Genomic DNA, 24,048 nt, shown 5'->3' with positions numbered 1-24,048 from the left:
GACAACAAGAAACTCCTAAGTGTAGTGGGATAATTCTGTTTCTTTTTACACAGAATTATCCTTTAGTTTTGTTTCTTCCAAAGATTTCCGTTGACTACAGGGGACTCAGGTCCTAGGGGGCATGCGCTTGCTGATGGTCTCCTCTGATGGCACCTTACCACTGAGTTCATAACTAGGTAGTTCACTCTGAATGGACACCAGCAACATTCTCGGAGCTGGGTGCTACCAGGGTAAGTACCACTTTCCCTTTTGTTTCCCCATGAGTTTGGCAAGAAGGAATACAATATTTATTCCCAAGCATTGACCTCCTGTTTGTAACATAGAACAGCAAGTGATCTTATGCACTGTTTTAAAATATGAGAATGAAATTAGGTTTGTTTAGCTGAAGACTTATTTTGCTACTTGACAAATTTACATTCATCATCAGAATTGATGCAGTAGTTTGAATATTACATAGATTGGCTTTGTGTGCCATACTCTACAGCCTCTCTCTCTGACTCATGTAAATAATTATTTTTCAAATGCTAAACTAGCATGAAAATGTACAAAATATTTTCTACAGGCCCAGTAAGAGAGAGATTATTTTTCTACTTAACATTGGAGCAGCAAATGTTTGGCATGCAGTCTATCAGGAAAAAATTCTTGCAATTATATCCTTTTTGCTATGGAATAGTCATCAGGGGCATCTGTGGAAGCTCCATCATTATGATTTTTCAAACGTGGCTAGACGAAAAAAATGCTGTAGGGAAATATCCCATTTTGCAAGGAGACGTACTGGATGACCTCATAGCTCTTTTCCACCTTCTAACTTCCTTGGATGTTGAACTTTGAGTTATTTCCTATGACTAGGGCTCTGTGTTTGTCACATGTTTGATGTGTTTGACTCTGCAGCCAGTCTCTGGGGCCACCCCGGAGCCAGTTGCACTGGCTGCCGCTCAGGTGGTTCTCAGGCAGCTAGCCCTGGGAACCGCCTGAGCAGCAGTCCCAGGGTGGCCAGAGCAGCCACTGTGAGGCAGCCCCTGATAGCAGTTCCCAGGTGGTTGAAGCAGCCACTGCTCAGCAGCACCAGGCAGTGGTTTCAGGGCGGCAGGGGCAGCCGCTAGTCAGCAGCCTCCCCCTCCAGCAGTAGCCCCCTGGAGGCCCCTCCAGTGGCTCCCCAGAGCATCCCCCCAGGCACAGGCTCCACAAGATTTAGTCAGGAATATTTGTAATATAAGTCAAGGGCAGGTCATGTGACCTGTTCATGACTTTTACTAAAAGTACCCATGACTAAATCATAGCCTTAACTATGACTTCACAAAAATTTCCTGTTGTATAGAATTCCTCTGAAATTTCAGCATTGATACTTGTATCTGAAAGTTTGAAAAAATGGATAAACTTCCATAACATGGATGGTACAAACTCATATTAGGGAAAGAGTATGTAGCAAGAGAAATTGTCTGTCTGTCTTTTGTTTTTAGATTATAAATTCTTTGGGTGGGGTTGTCGTCTCTTCCATGTCTGTACAGTGCATTTGGACCTTAGCGTCCAAAATATGGGGGTTAGCATGAAAACCTCCAAGCTTAGTTACCATCTTGGAGATGGTACTGCTGCCACCACCCAAAAAATCAGAGTGTTTTGGGGCACTCTGGTCCCCCTGAAAAACCTTCCCTGGGGACCCCAAGACCCAAATCCCTTGAGTCTCACAACAAAGGGAAATAATCCTTTTCCCCTTCCCCCCTCCAGGTGCTCCTGGAGAGATACACAGAAGCAACCTCCGTGAATCCAAGCAGAGGGAGTCCACCCTCTGTAATTCCAGTCCTGGAAACAAAAGCACTTTCCTCTTCACCCAGAGGGAATGCAAAATCAGACTAGTAAATCTAACACACACAGATCTCCCTCTGACTTCTTCCTCCCACCAATTCCCTGGTGAGTACAGACTCAATTTCCCTGAAGTTTCCCAGTAAAGAAAACTTCAACAGGTCTTAAAAGAAAGCTTTATATAAGAAAGAAAGAAAAATACATACAAATAGTCTCTCTGCATTAAGGTGACAAATACAGGGTCAATTGCTTAAAAGAATATTGAATAAATAGCCTTATTCAAAAAGAATACAAATCAAAGCACTCCAGCACTATATTCATGTAAATACAAAAGAAACAAACTCTTTGGTACTCACAACTTGGAAACAGAAGATTAGAAAGCAGAAATACTTCTCCAAAGCTCAGAGAAAGCAGGTAGACAGAAAACAAAGACTCAGGGCTTGTCTACATCACAAAGTTGCAGCGCTGGTGAGGGGGTTACAGCGCTGCAACTTAGGAGGTGTACACATCTGCAGGGCAACACCAGCGCTGCAACTCCCTGTTTGCAGCGCTGGCCGTACTCCCGTTTTGTCTCGGGTGTAGAGGATCCAGCGCTGGTGATCCAGCGCTGGTAATCAAGTGTAGACACTTACCAGCGCTTTTCTTGACCTCCGTGGAATAAGCAGGTATCCCAGTATACCTGAGGAAGCCTCTGGTAATCAAGCAGGTCTCCTTCCCCGGTTTGCTCTCGCGTTCCCCGAACCCCCGAGCAAGCAGGTCTCCTTCCCTGCGGTTTGCAGGGTGGTTCGGGGAACGCGAGAGCAAACCGCGGAGAAGCTGGTCTCCTTCCCCGGTTTGCTCTCGCGTTCCCCGAACCCCCCTTGAAGCCGCCCAACAGCGCTGCAGTGTGGCCACATCTAACACCACTTGCAGCGCTGGTTGCTGTAAGTGTGGCCACTCTGCAGCACTGGCCCTATACAGCTGTACTAATACAGCTGTAACAACCAGCGCTGCAAAATTGTAGATGTAGACATACCCTCAGACACAAACTTCCCTCCACCCAGAGTTGAAAAAATCCGGTTTCCTGATTGGTCCTCTGGTCAGGTGTTTCAGGTGAAAGAGACATTAACCCTTAGCTATCTGTTTATGACACTAGCACAATGGAGCTCTACTGGTTGGAGCATTTAGGTAGTACCAGAATGTAAATAAATACATTAATAACAATGGAAGCAAGGATAAGGGAATGAGTAGCACACACAGCTAGAGGTGTGAGAGGACTGGTCAGAATGAAAAATGTGAACACCTTTCATTAGATAGAAATATCCGGGGGTGTGCCTAGGTATACATGTTATGAACGCACAGTCTACATCTTTCCATTTTCATCTCCTTCTGTGGTCATTGTTCCCATTGCATGTCTTTGTTTTCCTCTGCGTCTCCCCTTCCAATACCATATCAGATTCAACTTGAGCATTGCTACTGCTAGTTGCCTTCACATTCATATTGCTGATGACTCAGAACTTAAAAGGAAAATACCACACAAACACACACACACACACAAACACACACACACACACACACACACACAGGCCCCTTAAGGCTTTCAGGATATCTTTTTTTCATTGCTGAGAAATAACTTCCAATGAGAAAAGTGAGCAAACACTACACTTGTGTGGAATATAGGTTACTCTGAGACTAAGATGAGGTACAACTGAGAAGTGTGGGTGTCTGAAGAAGTTACGATATTGTATCATCTACCTGTAAATAGTTTACTTTTATAGCTTTGTCTACTTGAAGAACTTGAGATACCTCATGGAAAACTCAGAAGAATCCATCTGGTAGACATCTCTTGTAGAGCTCGTGCCATACCTCTTATGACAAAGTCCCAAACTTTTAATGGAGATTGAACCACAGTACAGACTCCCTATCTTCTTATGGAACTAAATCAATAGGAGCCCTTTGCAGCTTTAGTATCTAATTCCTGTGTGTGACACTAATGGGGAACAACCAATCCAATCTCAGTGCTTTGGCCATGTGCCTTCAAAAGCCATTTTGAGAGTGAATGCCCATAAAGTATGATGCAGTCACAAGGGACTATAAATAGAGCATTTCCATTATTTTAGACCACAGTGCAATAGAGGTCAGGTTAAAATCAAATTAGACTGTACAGAAAACACTACTAAAAATTATGGTTTTTGGCATTGCAGGAAGAAACTTACAAATAAGAGGTAAAATATATTGTATAAACTTACAAACTCTCACCTTCAAGAATTCAGGAGCTGCAAAGTCAAAGTAATGAAAGGGCAAGAGAGATAACCACACAATGTTCCCATTCTACCTCCTCCCTTTTCTTTAGAAAACCCAGGCAGTTTTTCCAATCATGATCTACCAGCTACTTCCAACTGGTTAAACTTCTTCCACCCTGGAGGTCTGCTCCTTGGTGCGAGGTGCTGAAGGAACCCTGTCATTTCATGGAATTAAAGGGTCTGTCATAGCTGGCTGGAGTTGTTACCCCTTTACCAATGTCAAGTTTAACTGCTCCAAAGTAGAGTCAGTCTCTGAAATAATGAAAGCTAGTGTTCTCTTAAGTCTAAACAACACATTGTGCTATTAAACTGTTAGTGTTTCACCTTTTTCTCCCGGTCTCATAAGGATTTTTCTCAAATAAGAAAATTATAATTAAAATTGGAAAACAGATTCTGTATTTCCCTGTTCATTCTTAATGATCAAGGAGCCTGAGTTGTTTGAAATTATATAAATTCTATACATTTTATAGATATAATCTCTGCTATTTAAGAGTTAATTTCTTCCTGCCCTTTTTGCCCTGCCAGAATCAATAACACTATCAGACATTATGGTGGAAATAGAATATAACAAATAGTAGTTTATGACCAAAGACGAGAACATGCAGATAGAGCATATTATTATTAAAGGAAAAGCATGTGTTCTTACTCTTTTAGTAAAAAGGACAACTATATTATAGAAGCATAGAATCATAGGACTGGAAGGGACCTCAAGAGGTCATCTAGTCCAGTCCCCTGCACCCATGGCAGGATTAAGTATTATCTTCTAGATCATCCTTGACAGGTGTTTTTCTAACCTGCTCTTAAAAATCTCCAATGATGGAGATTCCACAACCTCCCTAGGCAATTTATTCCAGTGCTTAACCACTCTGACAGTTAGGAATTTTTTCCTAATGTCCAACCTAAACCCTACTTGCTGCAATTTAAGCCCATTGTTTCTTGTCCTATTCTCATAGGCTAAGGAGAACAATTTTTCTCCCTCTTCCTTGTAGCAACCTTTTTATGTACTTAAAAACTGTTATCATATCCTCTCTGTCTTCTCTTCTCCAGACTAAACAAACTCAATTTTTTCCATCTTCTGTCATAGATCATGTTTTCTAGTACTTTAATTATTTTTGTTGCTCTTCTTTGGACTTTCTCCAATTTGTCCACGTCTTTCCTGCAATATGGGACCCAGAACTGGACACAATACTTCAGTTGAGACCCTTATCAGTGTGGAGTAGAGCAGAAGAATTACTTGTGTCTTGCTTACAACACTCCTGCTAATACATCCCAGAATTATGTTTGCTTTTTTTGCAACAGTGCTGCACTGTTGACTCATATTTAGCCTGTCATTCAGTATGACCCCCAGATCCCTTTTTGCAGCACTCCTTCCTAGGCTGTCATTTCCCATTTTGCATGTTTTCAACTGATTGTTCCTTCCTAAATGGAGTACTTAGCATTTGTCTTTATTGAATTTCATCCTATTTACTTCAGACCATTTCTCCAGTTTGTCCAGATCATTTTGAATTTTAATTCTATCCTCCAAAGCACTTGCAACCCCTTCCAATTTGGTATCATTCACAAACTTTATAAGTGTACTCTCTATGGCATTATCTAAATCACTGATGAAGACATTGAACAGAACCAGACCCAGAACTAATCCCTGCAGGACCCCACTTGTTATGTCCTTCCAGCATGACTGTGAACCACTGATAACTACTCTCTGGGAACTGTTTTCCAACCAGTTATACTCTTACTTTATAGTACACCTTACCCCGATATAATGGGGTAGCACTGTACTATACCCCATGAATTCAGATATAATGCAGTAAAAGCAGTGCTCCAGGGGGGTGAGGCTGCGCACTCTGATGGATCAAAGCAAGTTTGATATAATGCAGTTTCACCTATAACGTGATAAGATTTTTTGGCTCCCAAGGACAGCGTTATATCGGGGTAGAGGTGTAGCTCCATCTAGGCTGTATTTCCCTAGTTTGTTTGTGAGCTGGTCATGCGAGACAGTATCAAAAGCCTTGCTAAAGTCAAGATATACGACATATTACTTCCCCCATCTACAAGGCTTGTTACCCTGCCAAAGAAAGCTATTCAGTTGGTTTGACATAATTTCTTCTTGACAAATCTATGTTGACTGTTATTTATCACCTTATTTATCTTCTAGGTGTTTGCAAATTGATTGCTTAATTATTTGCTCCATTATCTTTATGGGCCTATGATGTACATACAGCATAAACAACCTTGCATTTCTAAATGGACTATTTCAAAAAGTTCCAGTGAAGCATCAACAACTTGCTCATGAAGTAAGATTTCGCAGTAGGATTCAAAAAACTTTACCATTACTATAAAAATTAAATTGGGCTTTAAAAAAGCAGGACTGGGAGTACAAAGCTAAGCTTATTTGCCTTTTTTTTTTATTTTGCAAAATTAAGGTTACTCTCAAAAATCACATTTTTTGCCAAGTTCCCCAGCAACATCTTATTTAAAATGTTTTAATACGAAAAGGGAATGAGAGATTCCTGGTGTAGAGGAGAAAATGGGACCATTCTGAAAGGCTAGAGTTTTGATTAATATGACCAAGTGATATATTACAGTGGTGCTGCCAACAGCAGGTTCAATTTAAACCATTCTCCGCTTCTGTTTACTCAAGAATGCTGAACATAAAGGCAGCTATTTAATAAACAGTGTTTGGAATATGCTGGGTAAAGTCCACACAGGAAAGCACACTGTAGCCTAATAACCCCTTTTAACCTATCTTCAGCCTTCCACATTACAAAATATTCTCGAGGCTCCAGCACAGCCACAATTATAGTTGTGTCAGTCTTTCCACTGTCAGAACACACAAGGGCTTAGAACTAGAACAGAAAAATACCATTTTTCCTTGATAGGCTACTTTTCTGAGGTGTGCACACTTAGCTACTGGTATTGGACTGTATTTCTGTCCTTTGTACTGCCAGAGGAGTTCTTTTGATTTTGAAAGGGCCAAAGACTGAAGTCCTTATTCATTTCCTCCCCTTAGTCCTCATTTGAGCAGACTCCCGTGGAAGTGATTTCTGAACTCCGGGTAATAAGTAAACAAACTGAATAAACAGAAGCCGATGGTGCATTGTGTTATAATTTGCCGTGAGAGAGAAGCACATAGCCGCCCTGTTCCAGGTGCAGACCAGGAAGCCGAATTGTGACTCAGAGTTACAATTCATTCTCTGGTTCTCTCCTTGCTCCAGGAAAGAAGTAATCCACTGTGAGTATAGGAACAAGTATAGCCTTGGCTTCCCCCTCTCCTGCTGTGTCAGCCAGTGGAGCTGAGCCTGTGCAAAGGAGGAACTAATTTGCCACAGAACCAACACCTTGACAGGGAAGGGATGCAGAACCAAAGCTGTTCACTCCCCACCCACCTGCATGGGAAGGGAATAATGGCCCTGCAGATGATGGTCCATGGAGCCATACTGTAGGAGACAAGGAGATATAGGGCAAGAGATAATCTTTCCCTAATTAAGGACATCAGGATTTGATCTATGACAGAATAGGCAGTTTTTAGCTTTGAATTATATTAAAATGTCTCTTTTCTTTGCTGTTTTGAGTCATTTTTAGTCCTTGTAGAATGATGTTATTTACTCAAACAAGCAAAGGATCTGGGAACTAATAGCAGAATTCATTTCTAGTATAAAAAATATTGTAAATGGAAGTTATTTGTTTGAACGTGCACTCAGTAAATGTACTTTTCTTTTTTTCCCCCTCTGGGAAATTAAATAAAGAAATGCAAAAACTAGGGGCCAAACCCAGTTTGCTTTGCTCCCAATGGTTTCATGGGACTCTGCACAGGAACATGGAAAGGATTTGCTCATGAGTCAATGTAAAGTTATGGCTTAAATATTCATAGCAGAATAAAAATACATAATGTGTGGTTCTTTCAGCAGTACTAACTCAGCCACATTGTTCTGTACTTCGCTGTACAGAGCTCTATTCCCTATTCCTTACCTCTCTCTTGCACAGGCAAAACTTTGATTTTTGTGAACTAAAATCTTGAAATTCATTTGCCTAGACCCCAACATGTGCACCCAAGCAAAGCATAGCAACAGAACAAAATGAAAACTTGAGATGGATGACATATATGTAGTAAAGACACTAAGCTAATGACTTATACTGTATGTCAACTATATAAAAATCAATCTCTGCCTCTAAAACTTCTAATAATTGTTAAATATATTTTAATTACTGACAAAACTGTTCAAAAGGTCTTTTGTGAAACAAAAACTGAGACAAAAGCATCGGTATTTAGAAACACTTAGTACATTTGGAAACCCACACACTGCATGAGCACTTTCATCGCAATTATTTTTGTAGAGCACAAAAAAATAAAAATCTTTCCCACTCTAAAATCTCCCACCCATCTCTATAAAAAGATCAAGATTTTTGTCGTCAGGGCACTGTGATACTACAGTCTTCTTTCATATGGTGAACTTAAAAAGCAACATAAAAAGTCGACGTTGAAGTTTGTCATTGACTCTAGAGCTTCTGGTTACATGGAAGGCTGTCCCTCCAGAGAAAGATCTCAGAGGGCAGCAGTTGACTGGATGTTCCATGGTTTGGATGTCTTCTCTAGATTCCTATAGTAGGCTGTCCTTCATTTTCCATTTGTGTAGTAAGTAACTGCTATGTGCATCTGAGATTCTGATGTGGTTTGCTGTGATCCATATGTGATTTGGTGAAGCCAGAAGGTTGGTCTGTAGGATCCTTGATCAGGTCTTGATTCTTGACCCTGCTAGTGCCCCATGGCCTCTGCCACTTATTTTTTGGTGACAGTCCCAATGTTTTTAAAGATTTGGCTGCTAACCAGAAGGAGTTCCTGGACTTAAGGTGGCATCTTGGGTGGGGGGGGGGGGGGGGGGGGGAAGGGATGGAGATCTTCATAGATGGGCAAGTCTGGGTTCACTTTTGTGCATTTATATTCTCATACATTGATGCTGCTCTTCAGAGGGATGGTGGTAAGATATGTGTGAACAGGGAGCCAGACAAGCCATACTGACTTAAATACTCCTATGGGGGTTCTTGTAGCAATGTTTAATTGCACATCAACAAGTTTTGTATGTATGCTACCTGCCCCTACTGGTGTGCAATATTCAGCTGCTGAGAAAACAAGGGCCAAGGAAGCTTCAAGGTGTCAGCATCTGCTCCCCAGCCATCCTGGCTAGTTTGTGGATTATATTGGTCCTGGCCTTTATCTTGGCAGTGGTCATCCGATGTTGGCAGAATATGAGCGAGATCCAGAACTACACTAGGTATTCAGTGGCATGTTCTATGATGCAATTTACCCCAAGAGAAACTGCTTCAGTACAGAAATAAAACAGCCTACAACATACAACTCTAGTTGTCACCTACCTCCCCACACTGGAAGCCATACAGGGTATCATCAAACACAATCCATACTCGATGGGGACCACATCTTGAAATAAATCTTTCCTGAGCCCCACCTTCTGGCCTTCAAACAATCCTCCCCCGCCAACCTCTCTGAACCCATCATAGAAGCAAGCTCCCCAGAAACCAGGACATACTACCTCAAAGTGGCACCAGACCCCTGCCAGAACAACATATGCAAAACCTGTAGACATATCTCCACTGCTACGCTGATCAACACATTTTTAAAGATCCATGGGTCTTACATATGCCTATATCACAACATGTCCAATAAAAGATCACCTCACCCAGCTCATCTCTCTCATATCCTGTGACCAACATGGCTACAACATCACAGCTTACAAAACTGTAATGAGCCACATTAGCTCTGAATATGCCTGGCATGCTGGCACAAAAATATTTGTGCAAGACTGAATGTAACTGTTGAAAAAAAAGTCAAGGAGATTATAAAATAGCTATGGATTAATGACTGGTATTGGCAGGAAACATGACAGTTTGTTCCTCTTCTGTTAGCATACATCTCCATTGGGAATAAAGAGCCACAAAGAGGAAATGGATGGGAGAAATTAATCCGCAAATCAGAGGGGAAATCAAATTATCTTTATTTAAATACCCAGTTCTCAGATTATTCACCATCTATCTTTTAAATCTGTAATGGAAATCAGAATGCAAACAATCTGCCTTTTTCAGTTTTTTTTCTCCCTTCCTCATGTAACAATTTGGAAATCTCCTGTTTAATGAAGATCCCTTTGAGCATATTAAATATTTTTGTCTTTCCAACCATAGCTTGAGTTTTACATAAAAACAGAACCGAGGAGGTTCATAAGTCAGTCTTTTGGCATTTAGAAAAATCAATGGCAACTTTCAAGAGAATTGACTTGAAACTACATCAGAAATAGCAGTAAATAGCTGCTGCACTTTAGAGCTCCCTGAACTCAAGAGTCTTCTCTCTCCATGAGAGAAGAACTCTCCTACTCTCTCACATAGCACTTTTAATTATCTGTACTCTCCTTTTTGGATCTGTCAAGATAGTGTGTTGTTTCCTTAATACTTTCAAAATGAGATGATCTCATAAATATAATACCCTTCTGCCAAGTAGAGCCGGCAGCAACCAGGGCTGGGTTCAATATCTAGGGATTTCTTTTCAACAATACAACACAGAACCAGCTCGGGCCCCCACCCAGTAACCTGGGACAATTACACACCATCCCTGAGCGTCTCTGAGAAGCAATACTTCCTCTCTCTCAAGTACAGAGTCTGAATGTAGAAGAAAAACTTTTAATGAAAGGAGAGAAGTCATGTCACATTAACTAGAGAAAATGCCACGAACATATTAATGCTTGCTTCATCACAGGCACCACAGTGAAAACTGTAAAAAAGACAGGTAATAGCCCATCTTAAGGACACCCAAAAGCATCCCCAAGTCTCCTGATTACATTTCTGCCCCACCTTTATTAAAAGGCCACCTCCAAGTCATTCATATGCATTCTGCAGAGTGCTCATTATTTGAGGATCTCTTGTGCTTTCCAGTCTTCAACAAAAGTGCTTCCCAATAAAGTAGGGGGAAGTTGGCCATTAGGCATGATTTTTTTTCACTGATTTTGTTCTTCTATTGTTGAATATTAGCATTTTGTGGATAGGTCAATATCTGTCTGGAAGAAATGTTATCGAGCGATGGATATTTCCTTGTCTGATTATTTACAAAAGTCTTGTTTTACCTTGAACAGAGATGGTTAAAAGCAGCAGCAAGTTTACACAGGTAACTGCACGTGCTGAAATCCCAGCTAGAACACCAGTTGTCTATCCAGAAAAGCAATTACCTTTCTGCCCCTTGGTCCCTGGCCTGCTTTCCCTGGCAGATCTCATAAATTTCATAACAGTGAGATCAAGTCCAGGGGTATGCAGATCCAACCCCTCTAACCTGAAAGTTCTTGAGGCTTCAGGAAAAAGTACTCATGCCCTCAACCCTTTCTGAATTGTGCTGAACACGCCACATACAGACCTTATCTGGACCTTAGTCTTCAGGGCTGTCAATCATGCAATTTTCTCCAAGCACCACTATTTCCTTAAGGAAAGTTATATATTTCATGTAAAACTTTCTTCTGCTTTTCACAGTCCCTGTCTGCAACATCAACAGTGAGTATGAAGCAGCTTTTACATGACTTCCCATATATCCCTTTAACATTTAGTCAACAGGTAAATTGAATTTTGACCTACCTTGAATGATATTGACCCAGCTCCATGTAAGATTGAATTATACATTAGATGCACAGAGCGACTGTGGTATATTGTATACAGTCTTTTACAAAACTCAGGGCTTGAATAACGTAGCTGGAGTCGACATAGCTTAGGTTGACTTACCCCAGCGTAGGGTGACCAGATGTCCCGATTTTATAGGGACAGTCCCAATTTTGGGAGCTTTTTCTTACATAGGCACCTATTACCCCCCACCCCCCGTCCAGATTTTTCACACTTGCTGCCTGGTCACCCTACCCCGGTGTCTTCACTGAGCTGCATCAATGGGAGACACGCTCCAGTCGACTTCTCTTATTCTTCTTGGAGAGGTGGAGTACCAGGGTCAACCAGAGAATGCTCTGTCATCTATTTAGTGAGTCTTCACTAGACCCGCTAAATTGACCCTTGCTGCATTGATTGAGCAGAGTTAATCTCTCCGTAGTGAAGACTAGGCCTTAGACAAATATGGTATTTTATGTAGACAAGGTTTGAGTAGGGATTATGGGGCTTTACTTGTCAATGTGGCAGAAAGACTGGGAATTTCCTTCCCCCCCCCTCAGTATTCACTGAAATATATGCATCACAATTCAGGGCAACTACACTTGTGTTTCCCTCTGTGGTCAACCAAGGGCATATACTCCAGTTTCCCAGCTCCTTAGCCATCACCTCTCTTGAGTAGAGAGTCTCTCTCTCTTCTGACTGGGGGTTTTCCAGGCTGCACAGTTCCCTGCCTACTCTGTGATATTCTCAGTGACCCAGGTTGCCTAAAAAGGCCAGCATCTGCACTTTGCTTTCTCTCTGGAGGCTTGCAAACAATGTAATGCAGCAGTTAAAAGTTATCACATAGGCCTTTATAAGCAAGCACCTTATTCTTATGGTGAAAGCATTAGAGAAAAAACGTATTAAAAAATCAGTAAAAGAACCCCACACATGCTAATAAGCTTACCAGAGATCAGCTACAACAAGGGTTCTGGTAGGACTCAGTTCTTCAAACCCCACAGAGGATTTTCCTGTGGTTACAAGTTCATAACAGCCTTAGCACAGAAAAAGCATCCCCAAGAATATTTTAGTCTTTCCTTTATACAGCTTCGTCTTCAGACTCGGGGAAAAGGTAATCAGCAGACAACGGTCCCTGTTTCATGGCATAGTTTCAAAAGGATAGGTTTTTGCATAACTAAAATTGAGCATTTGCATTCAGCTCCCCCTTGAGATTCCCCAGACAGACACCTGATACTGTTTGTCCCAAAAGTCTATTCTTGTTGCATCGCATTGACTGCGCTTCGGACTTTTGAATTTTTGGCATTCCAGAATTGCCTTGCCAGATTTCAGCATTTTTAGATGTGTTATAGATTGACATATGTGTCAATTTGTTAATTGCCTGGAGAAAACTTCTCCATGAACAAGTTATTGCATAATTGTCACTATGGGTGGCTTTACAACTTCTGTGATTATTGGATCTAAACATTTACCTTAAACTCAACTATGAAAAGTATGTGAAAGTTCATAAGATGTCATAATAATCTGATTTTTGCCTGCCTAAAAATTAAACTTGGAAAATAATCAAGTTGTTTTCAATAAATAAATGTTATGAACAGGTGCAAGAAAGCCAGACAAATTTAATTAGTCCAAACAAAAATGACCTTCTGATTTGAGTCAAGGACTGTCATAAGATCATACTTGGTAAACAAGAAAACATGGAAACAAAGCTACCAAAGCCAACTTTGACCTTATGGAAATGGATTTAATTGGTGGACAAAATAATGAGGGTAAAATATGCCACACACTAGCTCCTTTTTGGGGTCTGTCATAAACGGATAGTTAAGAGTTAATGGAACAGAAGTACTTCATATCTCTTTTGCCTGTAAAGGGTTAACAAGATCAGTGAGCCAGGCTGTCACCTGACCAGAGGACCAATCAGGGGACAGGATACTTTCAAATCTTGAGGGAGGGAAGTTTTTGTGTGTGCTGTTAGTTTTTGGTTGTTGTTCACTCTGGGGGCTCAGAGGGATCAGACGTGCAACCAGGTTTCTCTCCAATCTCTCTAAAACAGGCTTTTATAAGTTCAGAATAGTGAGTACTAGGTAGATAAAGCAAGTTAGGCTTATGGTTGTTTTCTTTATTTGCAAATGTGTATTTTGCTGAAAGGATTTTAATTGGTAGTTGTATACTTAGGCTGGGAGGGTATTCCCAGTGTCTATAGCTGAAAAACCCTGTACCTATTCCATCTTAAATTTACAAAGATAATTTTTACTGTTTTTTCTTTCTTTAATTAAAAGTTTCTTGTTTAAGAACCTGATTGTATTTTTTTATTCTGGTTGAGACCCCAGGGGATGGGGTCTGGATCCACCAGGGAACTGGTGGGGAGAAAGGAGGGAAGGGGGAGAGAGGTTATTTTCTCTCTGTGTTAGGATTACTTTCTCTCTCAGGGAGAATCTGGGAGGGGAAGAGAGAAGGAAGGGAGAAGGTGCATTTTCCTCTCTGTTTTAAGATTCAAGGAGTTTGAATCACAGTAATCTTCCAGGGGAACCCAGGGAGAGGAAGCCTAGGAGAGGCAACAGTGAGGGAAAGGGTTTACTTTCCTTGTGTTAAGATCCAGAGGGTCTGGGTCTTGGGGTCCCCAGGCAAGGTTTTGGGGAGACCAGAGTGTACCAGGCACTGTAATTCCTGGTTGGTGGCAGCGCTACAAGTACTAAGCTGGTAATTAAGCTTAAAGGAATTCATGCTGGTACCCCATCTTTTGGACGCTAAGGTTCAGAGTGGGGAATTATACCATGACAGGGTCCTTAAAGAGACTTTGGGGGGAAAGAACAGAAAGAACAGACAGAGGCTACTGGAAAGAGCTTCACTATCATGGCTGCCACTCCCACCATCTACTGGGACTCCTCATCTTCTTTGCCCTTCTCTTGACCAGACCAGGCCAGAGAGATGGATCCAGATATTTCACCAGCTCCAGCTCCAGCTGAATCCCAACCACCATCTGGGATGAAATGGGATCAGACTTTAACAGCAGCAGTAGCTGCAGCTCCAGCCCAGCTCAACCAGCTTCTTCTCTTTTCCCCTGAAAGAACTGCTATTACCATCCTGAATCCATCTAAGAGAGTATTAAACAAGGGGAGTTTCCATCTAAAAATTCTCTCCAGCTAAAGGAAAAGGGAACAGAAATGTTGTTAAAATGAAAACCTTACTTAATATTTCACATTGTAAATGCTTTAACTAATTTTCCTTCTTTTTGGTATCTTTAATAAAAGGTTAAAAGGATTTTAATAGTGTGTTTGCCATGGTACTAAGCAGGCTGAGGTCTCTGTATACAAAACAAAGATGTTGTTGAACACGGTTTAATGTTGGACAGTAACTGGGTTATGTTACAGTAACTTTGGCCCATGTAGTCCATCTAATACTCCACATCCTCTTCCGAACATGTGTATTGGCCATTGTTGGAGACGTGATACTGGACTACATGGAGCACTGCTTTGATTCATTATGGCAATTTCTATGCTTCAGATAAATGGACATGTTAAAGAGCAGTAGCAATTTATCCCAGAATACAGCGAACTATATATCAGGGAGCGTGAAACTCAGAATATATGTCTTATTGAGGCTTCCTTGTAATGAAAGACACAGAGTGGAGTCATTGACCTCCAAACAGTATACTTCACGGTGCCTATTCTCATGTCTAAATAGAACCGCTAGAACGTCACCACTGATAAAATTCTAGAATATTGGATTCAGATAGTTCTGTCAGTGCTTGCAGATAATCTTTGAATAAAGAAAACTGTAAAATGAATTGCTGACACCACATATCTGGCCTTCATCATAAGATAAATCAACTAATCGGTTTATATAGCCATTGGGAATGAATGAATGAATTATTGAACATGAAGTTTTTCAAACAGCATGAATATTAATGCTTTTTGCTTGCATGATATTCTGCTGACCAACATGGGACTCATGCTAATTCTTTGCTGCCTGGCTGAGCCCACCTCCCCGTATCAGTTGTAGAGGAGGAAATGAATGGCCTAATTTCACCACAGCACACAACCACCATGCTGGTCTCCACTGGGGGGGGCAGGAGAAAAAAGCCCTCCTCCCCTTTGAATGGACACACCATACTCTCTGCCTCCAACAGGAGGGAGAAGAGCCACCACTCTCTTTCCCTAGCTTCAATATAGAGTGGGAGGAAATGCCTCTCGGACAGTCCTCTAGCATCTGAGGGAGAGAAAAGGCTCCCTGGAGGCAGCCCCAACTAGTCTACTCCTATGGACTTCAGGAGTGAGGCAACCCCCAGTGAAAGAAGTTATCTTGAGCCCTTTTTTCACAGGATCACTCAAAAGATCCCAGAACACCCATGAATATTTTCACAGAGTTTAAGGTTAGACAGGATCAAGAGATTGTGTATTCTGCTCTCCTGTATATCACAGACCATCAAATTTCACCCAGCTACTCCTATTATGAGCCCAATAACTTGTGTGAGACTAAAGAATTTCAGTCCTCAGGAGACTAAATTGTTATATGCCATAGACAGAGAACAAGAGAGACTGAGATGCCAGCTATGCCCAAGGCCCCTTCAATGGCAGGGAACTGATTAGATGAGGTATCTCCACATGATCCTAGCAAGCAATCCAGTCTGTGCTGCAGCAGAAGGACAAGCCCCCTGTCATAACATTTTTTCCCAGATCTGGACCTTAGCGTCCAAAATATGGGTGTTAGCATGAAAACCTCCAAGCTTAGTTACCAGCTTGGACCTGGTAAAGCTTCCACCAGCCAGGAATTATACAGTGCCTAGCTCACTGTGGCATCCCCAAAACCTTCCCTGGGGGACCCCCAGACTCAGATGCCTTGAGTCTTACAACAATGGGAAATAACCCCCGCCCCTTGTTTCCTGGTTACTTCCTCCCAGGCTCCCCTCCCTGGAAGACCCTAGGAGATTCCCTGCTTCCAGTCCTGGAAACACAAGTACCGAGAGATCTAATCTCTCCCCCTCACCCAGAGGGAATGCAAAGTCAGGCTTAGTAAATCTAACACAAAGAGATTTTCCCCTTGACTTCTTCCTCCAACCAATTCCCTGGTGAGCTGCAGACTCAATTCCCTGGAGTCCCCACTAAAGAAAAACTCCAACAGGTCTTAAAAAGAAAGCTTTATATAAAAAGAAAGAAAAAGACATTAAAAATAGTCTCTGTAATAAGATGACAATATACAGGGTCAATTGCTTAAAAGAAAAATGAATAAACAGCCTTATCCAAAAAGAATACAATTTAAAACCTTCCAGCAACTACACACATGTAAATACAAAAGAAAACAATATAAACCTATTGTCTTACTATCCTTGTACTTACAACTTGGAAATAGAAGGTTAGAAAGCCTGGAGGTAGAAAAATCACTCTCAGAGCCGAGAGGGTACAGACACAAGACAAAGAACAAAGAACTCACACCCAAAACTTCCCTCCACCCAGATTTGAAAAAGTCTTGTTTCCTGATTGGTCCTCTGGTCAGGTGTTTCAGGTTCCCTGTGTTAACCCTTTACAGGTAAAAGAACATTAACCCTTAGCTATCTGTTTATGACACCCCCTGAGTTCCTTGCCAATCCAACCTGGGGAGGGGAATTACTTCCTGAACCCAAATTTGGTGGTCAGTTTGATGCTGATCATGTGAGCAAGATTGTCGAGGTAGCTAACAGCTCCCAGGTGCTCTTGGACCGTGAATGGCCCTTCCCATGATGCTTCCATCTTATGGGCCTGTTGCGCCTTCAAGACCATAACCTGGTCTCCTACCTTGAAGGAACGTTCTCTGGTATGTCTGTCATACCAGGCCTTTTGCTCTTTTTGAGCATCCTTTAGGTTTTCTTTAGCAAGGGCTAAAGAGTGTTGGAAGGTGTTTTGTAGGTTGCTTACAAAGTCCAGAATGTTAGTCCCTGGAGAAGGCGTAAACCCCTCCCATTGCTGCTTCACCAGCTGTAATGGCCCCTTAACCTCATGACCATACACAAGTTCAAATGGTGAAAACCCTAAACTGGGATGTGGTACAGCCCTGTAGGCAAAAAGCAACTGTTGCAACACTAGGTCCCAATCATTGGAGTGTTCATTGACAAATTTACGTATCATGGCCCCCAAAGTTCCATTAAACCTTTCCCCTCCAGGCCATTGGTTTGATAGTGGTACAGGGTGGCAACCAAGTGGTTCACCCCAGGAGTGTCCCACAGTTCTTTCATGATCCCTGCCAGGAAATTAGATCCTGAATCTGTAAGGATGTCAGAGGGCCAACCTACCCTGGCAAAAATGTCTGTTAGGGCCAGGCACACAGCTTTAGCCCTGGTGTTGCCTAGGGCTACTGCTTCCGGCCATCGGGTAGCAAAGTCCACGAAAGTCAGTACGTACTGCTTTCCTCTGTGTATCTTTTTTGGGAAAGGACCCAGAATATCCACAGCTACTTGCTGATATGGGACCTCAATTATGGGGAGTGGCTGGAGAGGGGCCTTGACCTGGTCTTGGGGCTTTCCCACTCTTTGGCACACCTCACAAGACCGGACATACTTGGCAACATCCTTGCCCATCTCCTCCCAGTGGAAGGACTTCCCCAACCAGTCCTTGGTTCTGTTCACCCCAGCATGGCCACTGGGATGATCATGGGCTAAGCTTAAGAGCTTTTCCCGGTACTTAGTTGGAACCACCAACTGTTTTTACGGATGCCAGTCTTCCTGGTGTCCACCAGAAAGAGTCTCCTTGTATAAAAGTCCTTGTTCTACAACAAACCGGGATCGATTAGAAGAGCTGAGAGTTGGTGGGGTGCTCCGTGCCGCTGCCCAAGCTTTCTGAGGGCTGTCATCTGCTTCCTGCTCAGTCTGGAACTGTTCCCTTGAAGCTGGAGACACCAGTTCTTCCTTAGACTGTGGACTTGGGCTTGGTCCCTCTGGAAGCGATGTAGGTGATGGGGTTGTTTCCGTTGCTGGTGAACCGCTCTCCACTGGTGCACCAGAGGATATTTCAGGCTCTGGTTGAGCCTCTTGGGTGTGGTTGTCTGCTGCTTCTGCCACTTCAGGCTCACTGGCGCCCTCTGGCGTTGGGGTTGAAGATGGATTTGCAAGCACTGTCGTCAGTGCTGGCACCGGTTCTGGTGCTGGCTGCTTTTCCAGTTCCTGGTTTGGGACTGGAGTCACTGTGGCTGTTTCAGTTGTTGGCAGGGGATCCGGGTCCACTATCTCTGTCTGGGTCTCTGTTAACACAGTCGGGGCCTCAGTGGACGGCTCAGGAACAGGAATGGGTCTGGAAGCTTGCCTGGTTCGGCTACGTGTAACCATTCCCACTCTCTTGGCCCTCTTCACCTGGTTGGCCAAATCTTCCCCCAGTAGCATGGGGATGGGATAATTGTCATAGACTGAAAAGTCCACATTCCTGACCAGCCTTTGTACTGGACAGGAAGTTCAGCTGTAGGCAAGTCTACAGCTTGTGACATGAAGGGGTAAATTGTCACTTTGGCCTTTGGGTTGATGAATTTGGGGTCAATGAAGGATTGGTGGATAGCTGACACTTGTGCCCCCGTGTCTCTCCACACGGTAACCTTCTTTCCGCCCACTCTCAAAATTTCCCTTCGCTCTAAGGGTATTTGAGAGGCATCTGGGCCTGAGGATCTTTGGTGTGATGGTGGTGTAATGAACTGCACTCAGTTGGGGTTCTTTTGGCAGTTGGCCTTTATATGTCCCAGTTCATTACACTCAAACATCTTCCAGCTGACTAGTCACTGGGTCGAGGTGGGTTACTGGAGACTGGTGAAGTGGAAGAATAGAGTGTCTGTGGCTTTCCTTGGGTTGTAGGTAGGGTCTTTGGCTGCCCTCGGTTGTAGGGTTTATTGTCGGTGTGCCCTCTGGGGTATTCATTCCCCTTGACAGTAGCTTTTTTCTTTTCTGCCACTTCCATCGATTTGGCTCCAATCTCCCCCACCTCGATTACCATTTTGGGTTTCCCATCTAGGTTGTACCTCTCTATTTCCTCAGGAATACCATCTAAGAACTTCTCCATTTGTATCAGGAGATGCAGCTCATCCATATTGTTAACTTTTGTTCCTGATATCCAGGCTTCATAATTCTTTGCAATGTGGTAGGCGTGTCAGGGGAATGACACATCTGGTTTCCACTTTAGGTTTCTGAACAGCCGACGGGCATGTTCAGGTGTTATCCCCATTCTGTATCTGGCCTTGGTTTGAAAAAGTTTATAATCATTCATTTTCTCCTTAGGCATTTCAGCCGCCACCTCTGCTAAGGGTTCACTGAGCAGTGGCCTCAATTCTACCATGTACTGGTCTTCAGAGATGCTGTACCCAAGGCAGGCTCTTTCAAAATTTTCTAAGAAGGCCTCAGTGTCATCACCTGCCTTGGAGGTGGGGAATTTCTTGGAATGTGGAACAACTGGTGAAGTGTTGTTAGGATTGGCTGTGTTCTGTTGCTTAGCCTGTTCTAATTCCAGGGCCTGCCGGTGGATCTCCCTCTGGAGTTCCAGCGCCCTCCTGTGGGCAGCCTCTATGGCTGCTTGCTCTCTTTTGAAGGCTTCCTCTTTGGCTGCTTGCTCTCTTTTGTAGGTTTCCTCTTTGATTTTTTCTTCTCTTTCTCTCAGTTCCATCTCTTTTTGTTTTATTTCTAGTTCTTGTAGTTTCTTTTCCATGTCTCGCTTGTGGTCTGCATTTCTGATTTGTTTCTCTGCCTCTAGTCTTGCCAGTTCCTGTTTCAGGTCCTTGCTAGTCATGGTTCCTGTTCTCTTGTGTTGGGGTGCCCTCTGGTGTTTACTGCCTGAACTGCTGGTTCTCTGTTGGCTTCCTGGGGTTGCTTAGCAACAGAGTCCTTTTTAACTTACTAGCCTCTCCCGAAAGAGTTAAAAAGCAAAAGAAAACTCTCTTTCATTTACAAATGTGTCCTGGCTGGAGTGCGTTGCTGACCACTTCAGGCTGCTTTGTCTAACAAACGACCGTCGTTAAACTTTAATAGCCCTCCCTATGCACAGCTAGAATGGAGCAAGGAAAAAAAAATTTCTCTGGCTGCAGTTTAAAAAAATAAACCCTTCCCTCTGCTTATAACCAGCTAGCAGAGAAGCAAATTTATAATCTTACTGGCTTTTGGATTCTTATCTATCCCACTGAGCTGCCAACCATGTCATAGCATTCCTTCTCAGATCTGAACCTTAGAGTTCAGAAAATGAGATACTAGCACCTGAATCCTCTAAGCTTAATTACCAGCTTAGATCTGATAGCACTGCCACCACCCAAAAATATAGTGTTTTGGGGCACTCTGACCTCCCCAACCTTCCCTGGGGACCCCAAGAACCCAGATGCCTTGGATTCTTAAAACAAGGAGAAATAAACCATTCCTCCACCTTTCCCCCTCCCAGAATTTCCCTCCCTGGGCTATCCTGAGAGATACTGATCCAACCTCTAAATCACCATACAGAGAAGCATCTCCCTTCCCTTCCACAAAGAGGCAAACAGATTCAAGGAAAACAAAGAGAGATTCTATCCCTCCCCCTCCCATCTCTCCCCCCCACCCATCATGGTGAGTTATCCCAATCCCCTGGAATAACACAAGGGAAACAAAGAAAAAAAATCAATCAGGTTCTCTAAAAAAAAGAAATCTTTTAATAAAAGAAAGGAAAAAGTAAAGAATTATCTCTGTAACTTCAAGATGTAAATATTACAGGGTCCTATAGCTTACAGACACCAGAAAGAGACTGTCCCCCCAGTACCAATACAAATCAAAATATTCCCAGCAACTACACATATAAAAGTTAACCAGCCAGATCCACAATTGCAAATAGAGTAAAACAATCAAAAAAACCTAAACTGCCTGTTTTTACTTACTATTAGAAAAGAAACTTAGAGATCCTGTAGTAATGTCTGGTCTCTCTCAGACCCTCCGAGAGAAGAACACACAACAGACAAAGAACACAAACAAAAGCTTCCCTCCGCCCAAATTTAAAAGTATCTTGTCTTCTGATTGGTCTTCTGGTCAGGTGTCCCATTCCCTGCTTGTAACCCTTTACAGGTACAAGAGACATTAATCCTTAACAAGCTGTTTATGACAAAGATACATCAGCCAAGCATCTGAGAAAGATATTTTTCTGTATCACTGGTCTTCCCCATCCAGTGTCCTGTCTGTAGCTGTGGCCAATCCCTGGAGAAAAAATCCTCATTGATGCCTACAGGAGACTGACTGAAGCATGAATGCATTGCTGCAAGTGTTATGAGTGTGTTGTGGGCAATGCAGAGCTTCCTGTTCTCTCCATGGCCCATGATGGAAGGGAATGAACAGGGGAATACATAGATTCAGAAACTCCAAAGTGAGAAGGGACCACTATGACCCTCCAGCCCAGCACACAAAGGGCACAGATTTTTTCCCAGATGCTGGATAAAAGCGTTTATCCTAGAAGCAGCAGAGTCCTGTGGCACCTTATAGACTAACAGACGTTTTGGAGCATGAGCATGCATCTGACGAAGTGGGTATTCACCCACGAAAGCTCATGCTCCAAAACGTCTGTTAGTCTATAAGGTGCCACAGGATTCTTTGCTGCTTTTACAGATCCAGACTAACACGGCTAGCCCTCTGATACTTTATTGCAGAAAGAGACCGAATCTTGCTTTAAGGACTTCAAATGATGAGTCCACCACTTCCCCTAGTAAACCGTTCCAATGTTTAATTACCCTCATTGATAGGAAATTGCATCTCATTTCAAGGTTAAATTTTACTCATGATAACTTCCAGCCATTGGATCATCTTATGTCTGCTCTCCCTTTCTCTCCTGGGCACTCTCTCTTAATTGGTTTTATCTTCTAGGCCCTAGAATCTAGGTCTGGTTTGGTAGCCTTTATCTGCTTGTCTCCTGACATCCTCCAGGGACAGTTGACTAAACCCGTGCACTCCCTTTTAAATCTTTCAGGGGTGACTGGCTGGCCATTTCTCTCATCCTTCATCTTTGGGAAGACCAGCAAGTTGGGCCTTTACTGATTCTCCCAGTGAATATTTCCTGGGCTTTCCTGCCCCTTTGGTTGTGTCACTAACTTCATTGGCCCACTCCCTCTGAAGATAACAGCAAGGGGGTAAGGTTCTGGTGTCTGTTAAGGTGTTCATTTCAGAAGGTCCTGGGGCCTGATTAATGTAGTAAGGGTAGATTTGTTTGTTCAGATAGTGTTCAGATTCAGGAGTCCAAAAATGTCATGAATATCTGAATCAACAGGCTGGTCATGAGTAACTAGTACAGTAGTTTTAAAAAGCATCCATATTTTATTTTTTTATCATGGGTTTTCAGATTTAAACCTTGAAAAGATGACAAAGATTTAGGAACAAGCATTGTCAAAATTATACGATATTGTAGGAATGTTAAATCCAACTACAAAAAAAAACAAACAAAAAAAACACCACCACCAACAAAACACACCACTGTTTGCTTTTAAGTCAAGCAGTTCAGATAAACAGCACTGAGCTTTAAAAACTCCCAAAATCACATATCTAAGCTCAGTCTTGCCTTATTTTATATGTTGTCTGCACTACAATAATACAAATGTCAGATACTATGAATTTTGCTATTTTTCAGTTGAAGACCAACATCCTTGAAAAACCCTATCAGTTTTGGAAAAAAACCTTCAGTCCATGTGGTTTGTTAGCTCCAATGAATATGCTACAGAAAACTTTGGATTCACTATCCAGCAACAGAGAAAATCCTCCTCACCTGCAGATGGCTGGCTTGATTCTGAGGTCTTTTACACTGAGGCAAAGCAAAAGCAACGTCACTGAAGTCAACTGATTTATGCTGGTGTGACAGGGGTGTCAGTGAGAGCAGAATTGTACCCACTTGCTCAAGGCTGTATAACTGAGAAAGAGGACCACTCTACAAATGCTAGCAATTTTATACTGGTTACTTTCACAATTCTTTGGTTGTTAGAAGACATCTACAACTCAAGACTGCATGCAGGTCCATTGTCAACATCATCAGATAGCTGCTGGTGAGAATGTCCTTTTGTCCACCAGATGGTGACTGCAATACAAATGAGCAAACCTTCAGAGCTTCGGCAAATTGGTTTGCTTGGGGTGACAGCGAGAAGCCCAAATTTGTGAATAGTTATCTCAGCTTTATCTGAATTCCTTTCAGCTATAATTCAGTGCTGTAGCTAATACAAACTGAGCTTTTCAATGCAATACATACTTGAGAACACTAGAGTGAGTTTGGAGAAGTCTGGTCAGAAATAGACTTTGGAGACTGGTTCCATTTTGTGAATTAGGTTAAATCTAATGTAATCCTATTGACTGCTCACATCCTTCAGTCAAAACAGAACAATCAGGCTTGTCTCAGTTTCA

At 42.5% G+C, this 24,048-nt stretch overlaps 1 long non-coding RNA gene across 1 annotated transcript; it reads right to left on the bottom strand.

Moving 5' to 3' along the window:
* Positions 1–1,738: 1,738 nt before the first annotated feature.
* LOC127045569 (uncharacterized) lies at positions 1,739–17,747 on the bottom strand. The gene is made up of 3 exons (XR_007772776.1): positions 17,703–17,747; positions 2,816–2,931; positions 1,739–2,232 (listed from the first exon to the last, which is right to left on the bottom strand). It is a non-coding gene; the product is annotated as an uncharacterized LOC127045569 (long non-coding RNA).
* Between the last annotated feature and the right edge of the window lie 6,301 nt (positions 17,748–24,048).

This window comes from Gopherus flavomarginatus, chromosome 2 (assembly GCF_025201925.1).
Source record: "Gopherus flavomarginatus isolate rGopFla2 chromosome 2, rGopFla2.mat.asm, whole genome shotgun sequence".
In the NCBI taxonomy this organism is placed as follows: domain Eukaryota; kingdom Metazoa; phylum Chordata; order Testudines; family Testudinidae; genus Gopherus; species Gopherus flavomarginatus.
Note: the sequence above shows the minus strand (reverse complement) of the source record. Positions and strands in the feature narration are given on the sequence as shown.